The sequence below is a fragment of the Muntiacus reevesi genome, chromosome 9 (genome assembly GCF_963930625.1).
Source record: "Muntiacus reevesi chromosome 9, mMunRee1.1, whole genome shotgun sequence".
NCBI classification, from domain to species: domain Eukaryota; kingdom Metazoa; phylum Chordata; class Mammalia; order Artiodactyla; family Cervidae; genus Muntiacus; species Muntiacus reevesi.
In genome coordinates, this window is record NC_089257.1 from 75,981,684 (window position 1) to 75,987,818 (window position 6,135).

The following is a 6,135-nucleotide window of genomic DNA, read 5'->3' on the forward strand; positions in this document are numbered from 1 at the left end:
CTGGAATGGAGGAGATATTTAAATTCCAGTATGGACATGTGACTGATACACAAGGCCTTCTGACCAGGTAGGCATTGAGACTAAGAAATTAACCATTAAGCTTTCTTTCTTGGATCTTAAGAAAGGAAAAGCAAGATCCCTTCCTGGTCATAACTGAGGAAGGCCCTGACTTCCTCACCTGCCTTTCTAAAAACTCAAGAGTTCCAAACCCTAACAGCAGCCAAATTAACTTAATTTGATCTTTAAAAACAAGAGTAGTTCTGCATTGCCTCTAAGCCCAGATAGGCTTCTAGAACATCTGGGAACAGAAATAAAATCAGAATGCTTCTTTTTTAATTCCAATGGAAAGATGCTGTCTCTGGGTCTGTGTCCCTAGGACTTCATTTAACTGTTGGTGATGAACAAATGTAAATACTTTTTAAGCATCACCCTGGTAGTATTTTCCCCATTGGACCTTTATTCTATGTACATTTGCCTCAGGCAGGCCTGGGAAGGCTTGGCTGTTGTCAGAACGGCAGTGTTCTTGCTGGAGTCCAACCTGGCTCAGTTCCCCCAGACACTGCTAGCTCCTGGGTGGTAGATTTTGGCTGAAAGATGTGGAGGCAAACGTGGTCACTTTTTCATTTGTCTGAACTATTGTTTGAATGAAGACTATTAAGAGATCAAAGTGTGAAAATGTCACATACCGGCAACAGAGACAACCCCAAGAATGTTCATATGGCTGAAATTAGACCACCGAAGAAGGCGGTGTCCAAAGCCTAGACATTAGAAGCAAAGAACTGGATAATGAGAGGCAGCAGCTCATGGAGCCAGCCAGAGAGGACTCAGGGTTCCTAGGAGGGCTTCCCAGAGGGAGAAATGGACGTGCATCATGTATGAGTGAGAAGCTCACCCCTAATTTTTCCCTTTCTCTCTCTTCTGGTCACTCTCCTCCCAGCTCCTCTGCAGGAACAATAGTACCGACTCACAGCCCAGGACCAATCAGCCTAAGAGGTCACCTTCTCTTTGAAAACATTGTCCTCTTTGTAATGTGTTTAGATAAAGAAACTGCATGAACATTCTATCCAATAAAACAATCCTAAAATACATAAATCCATTAATGATTTCTGCTCTCCCCGTTTCCTCCATTTCTCACTCCCTTAGGACATACTTTCCACACTTAAAAAAATACTTTATCTTGTTTAGAACATTTATAGGTTCACAGCAAAATTTAAGAGGCAGGTACTGAGATTTCCCATGTATCCCCTGCCCCAACACGTGCATAACCAACCCTGCAATCAACATCCCCAACCAGAATGATGCATTTGTTACAATTAATGAACCCACATCGACACATCATCATCACCCAGAGTCCTTAGTTTACATTGAGATTCATTCTTGGTATTGCACACCCTGTGGGTTTGAACAAATGTCTAGTGATGTGTATCACTGATATATTGAATAATATCAGACGCAGTGTTTTCACTGCCCTAAAAATACTCTGTATTCCACCTATTTCTCTCTCCCAACCTCCCCCCAACCCTGGCGATCTTAAACCCTTATACTGTCTCCATACTCTTTTATTGATACAAACATGCACACCCGTATACTGAAGAGGGAGATGATTGATAACTGTTTCTATGAAAACGGACCATGCTACATTTATTGCTCTGTGGTTTGCTTTTCTTACTTAGAAAGGTAATGTGAACTTCTCTCTAGATTAATAGATATTGATTATCTCACTTTAATAGCTGTATAACATTTCATATTAACATATCATGATTTAATGGGTTATTTCCCTATCAATGAGTGTTTAACAATAAACAACACTGGCAATAAACATCTGTGATGGAAATATTTATGCGCTGGCAATTTTATTCCTATAGGATGGATTTTCAGAAGTGGATTATTGGGTTTATATATTTCTTAATTTAACAGATGTTTCTAGTTTATGTTCTCAAAAGGTTGTAGCAATTCAAGCTTTCCCAGAATACATAACAGTGAGAATTTCCCCCAGTTTTCACCAACTTTGAATTTTCTCCCCTTTTTCACTTCTGCCAATCTGATAGACAGAAAATGATATCTTTTCTTTAAATTTATTTTATATTTTGATTACAGTTGAGGATAATCATCTTTCCATGGACTTTTTGATTGCTGCTATTGTGACTTTTTTTTATCCTTTGTCTACTTTTCAAATTGTTGATTTTCCTTTCTTTCTTTTCTTTGCTTTTTTGTTAACAAATTAAAATAACTTTTTGTTCATTAGGGAGATTAATCCTATGTCTACCATATACATTGTGAAAATTTTCCCTCAGGGTATCACTGGTATCTTGACTTTTTAACATTGAACAATAGTTGATCTATGATATTATATTAGACTCAGTTGCACAGCATAGTGAGTTAATAATTTTATAGATTATGCTCCATTAAATCTTATTATAAGATAATGACTACACTTTCCTGTGCTGTACAATAGATCCTTGCTGCTTATCATTTTTACTCATAGTATTTTGTGTCTCTTAATCCCACATCTCTGCCTTGTCTCCCTATCTTTGCTTCTCCCCATGGTCACTTCTACTTTGTTCTGTATATCTGTGACTCTGTTTCTGTTTTGCTGTATACATTCGTATGTATTGTGTTTTAGATTTTACATACAAGTGATATTACGCAGTATTTGTCTTTATCTGTCTGACATTTCAATAAGATGGACCTATTTTTTGGGTCCATTCCCAGAGATTCCATTGTATATGTATTGTATATATATACATTATACACATATATATATTCCATTGTGTATGTATACTACATCTTCTTTATCTAGTCACGGATAAAGGTTCAGTCCCTGGGTTGGGAAGGTCCCCTAGAGGAGGGCATGACAACTCAGTCTAGTACTCTTGCCTAGAGAAGCCCAAGGACAGAGGAGCCTGGTGGGCTGCAGTCCATAAGGCCGCACAGGGCTGGACACGGTTGAAGTGACTGAGCATGCCATGCAGTTTTCACTGATATTATGAATGGTTAGCTTGTCAAGTTGACTCTAATGCCTAAATTGTAGGCGTTGGCTTGATGTCTAAATTGGCTTGATGTCTCCCCTACATGACACCAGAGCTCTACACCTCTCTAAGTGTTCCCCGGTCACTCACACACTCTTATGTGTGTTCTCTAACTGGCCTGTTTGTCCTCGCAGTTGCCAGAAATCATCTGCCTTCCTTCCCTAAAGCTCCGGCTCCTTTGCTGTTCTCCACAAGATGGGAAGACTTCCTGTTGCTAAGGCAAAGGACCATGATAAGTATGATGGTGCCCTTGACAGACCAAGATCTCCAGGGACCCCCAAAGCGGTCCCTCTTCAGGGTGACAGAGTGGCGCTGGGTCCCATGAAAAGTAGGGAGAATGGCTTCTCCCCTAACTCCAAGCCACAACTCATCACTTGGTCCCAGTTGGCTCCGCTCCATCTCAGAATCTCTCCAAGTCACAGCTGCACAGGAATCTCAGCTCCTGGTCCTCACTCCTCACCCAGCACCACTCCAGGCCTTCCCAGCTGGACAGGACACAGAGCCAAAACAAACCCTCCTCTCAGCTCACATCCACTCTTTCTGAAAGCAAAGGAGTATCATCTCTCCCAGATGTCACTTTTTCTGTCCCTCATCTGTGTTTTAACTCTCTGAATCCTCAGCATCTCTAAAGAGCTGAATTTCTGCAGGAAGCCATTTTACTTCTTTAGAAAAAAACTTTAAAAATCTCTCTGGTTGGGTTTCCCAAATCAGAGAATAAATAGTCCTCAGAGAATTTTAATGTCTACATATTTCAAAAAGTCAAAAACAGGCAGGGTATTTAAAAGTATGGTTTTCTTCTATTTCTATTATCCTCTTCAATGTTACAAAATTCACAGATCTGAATTTTCCCAAGAGCTTATATCAGCATGTCCGTGGTACTGTGTATTTTCCCTTCCCCAGCAGTCTCTGCCAGGAGGAAGTTTCCCTAGAGCACGTAGCCTGTGATGACAGCTTGGCTGCAGACAATGACTTGCTTTTTTCCCATGTCTGTCCAGGGCCTCCAGTCTTTCTGTTACCCATGCTAACAGTACAATGTATTAAGGACGTCACATACATGATCTGATTCAGTCTTCATAACAACCCTGTAAGGTAAGGGTGGTTATCCTTCTTCATTTTATTGATGAAGAGACTGAGGCTGAGAAGAGCTAAGTATACTGTGCAGACACTAGTGACAATGACAAAATTCAAGCCCAGGTCTTCCTCCATAGTCCAAGCCCTTAATTGTCAACATGTATCTTCTGGAAGGGAAAATCCTACTATAAATCTTAGCTCATCTGAGTTCCTAGTCCACCCACGTCCCTGGAGTCCTGACCCCAAACCTGGAACAGTTCCTTTGGTGAAGCGTGTTGCCTTCTGTTTCCCTTTTTATCAGACCTCTGGTGCTTTGTTACATGGTATCGTCACCGAGTCCTTTTTTATGTGGTCTGATTATTCCTCTTTTACAGTTGAATACCTGAAAGCTCAGAGGGCTTGCAAAAGAAAAGGAGCAGGATCAGATGATAATATTTATATCAAGAATGAAGGTATAGACGGTACACAACATCAATGATCACAATAAATTATGGTCAATCACTTTAGTGGTTTTAGTTGGTAGTTTGACCTGTGTTTTAATTTGTAAATTTGTTGGCATTCAATTTCTTTGACTTGTTTTAATTTATACATTTATTTTAGTTTATAATTTTACAAGCTTAAGGAATTTATACCGAGTGTTATTTTTGGTCATATTTAAGTAATACAATTTTATTACAATAAAAACAATTTACATCAACACTGAGGGAGCCATGAAAACGTCTCCCTTTACAAGCACATTACTTAGAGAAATACTGATACATAGCTTCACACTGGGTCCTCCCCACAGCCCTGTGAAGCTTGCATTCTTATCCTAGTTTATAGAATAAGAAATGCAGGCTTGAATAGAAAAATATACAGCCCATGTGAACAGATCCAGGAAGTGACAGGGCCAGATGCAAACCAGGGTTTGATTCAAAGTCTAGAGCTCTTTCCTGGAAAACTTCTTCTTAGCAACGAGACTTTATTTCGCACATTCAGCAGAAATGTTATTTATCATATGTTATATGTCTCATCTTAGGACAATGATATTCAAACTTAAGGGTTTTAAAAATAATTCCCCAGGGAGTTTCTCAACCTATTTCGGCAAGCTTAGCAAGGCAGCCAGCATCTGAATTAGATTTAGTATAAAGGTTTGAAGCATTAAAAAAATTTATTTGAATCATATTGTGACCCATGTGCTTTTCGGATAAAACTCAGGAGACCTCAGGACTGAGGGGAAGCAGAAAGGGTGGGGTGGGGGATGATGGGGGAGGGGAAGGGGGACGGTTAGAGCCCAGGGAGAAAAGCAGAGATAGTTAGACTAGCTCAAGTTTGCAATCCTGGAGGTATGAGAGCTACTTTCATTGTTTTAAAAAGTCTAACGTGGAGAAAGAAACACAGGCATATTTCAACATCAAACTTCTTTGCTTTGGCTGTAATAATACCTACTCAGTGAGGGTATCATGGGTTTGCTCAGGCTGAATAGAAAATCAGATGAGAAGTTATAAATGATTGGGGTTAATAAAATTAGGAAAATAAATGGTTTATTTACTAAATTGTGTTTGTTGAATAAATAAAATCTTCAAAAACATTTATTTGTTCAACCAGTAATTATTGTGAGGCAACTGTGTGGTATGCATTGGGTACACAGAGATGAATTACACAGAGTCCGGGCCCTTGAGGTCATGTGTGTGTGTGTGTGTGTGTGTGTGTGTGTGTGTGTGTACAGGTAGAGGTTGGTGACAGACAAAGGCCAGCATTTACAATTCAGTGTGAAAGTGCAATGATGGGATAATGTATAGGGGATAAGAGGACGCGGTAAGATCCAAGCAAAGAGAATCCTAGTGTGGCCATGGGGTTGGGATGAGGTTGCTGGGTCAGAGGAGGCTTTCTGCAGCAATTAGGAAATGGGCTGAATCACACAGGATGAGTCAGAGAAAAGGAGAATGAAGTTTGGCCACAGGGAATTGTGGTAAATGCCTGGAGGTAACAAGCCACAAGGGTTGATAGAGAATTATGAGCAGTTGGGTGTTTCTGGTGCATTAATGGTGAAGTG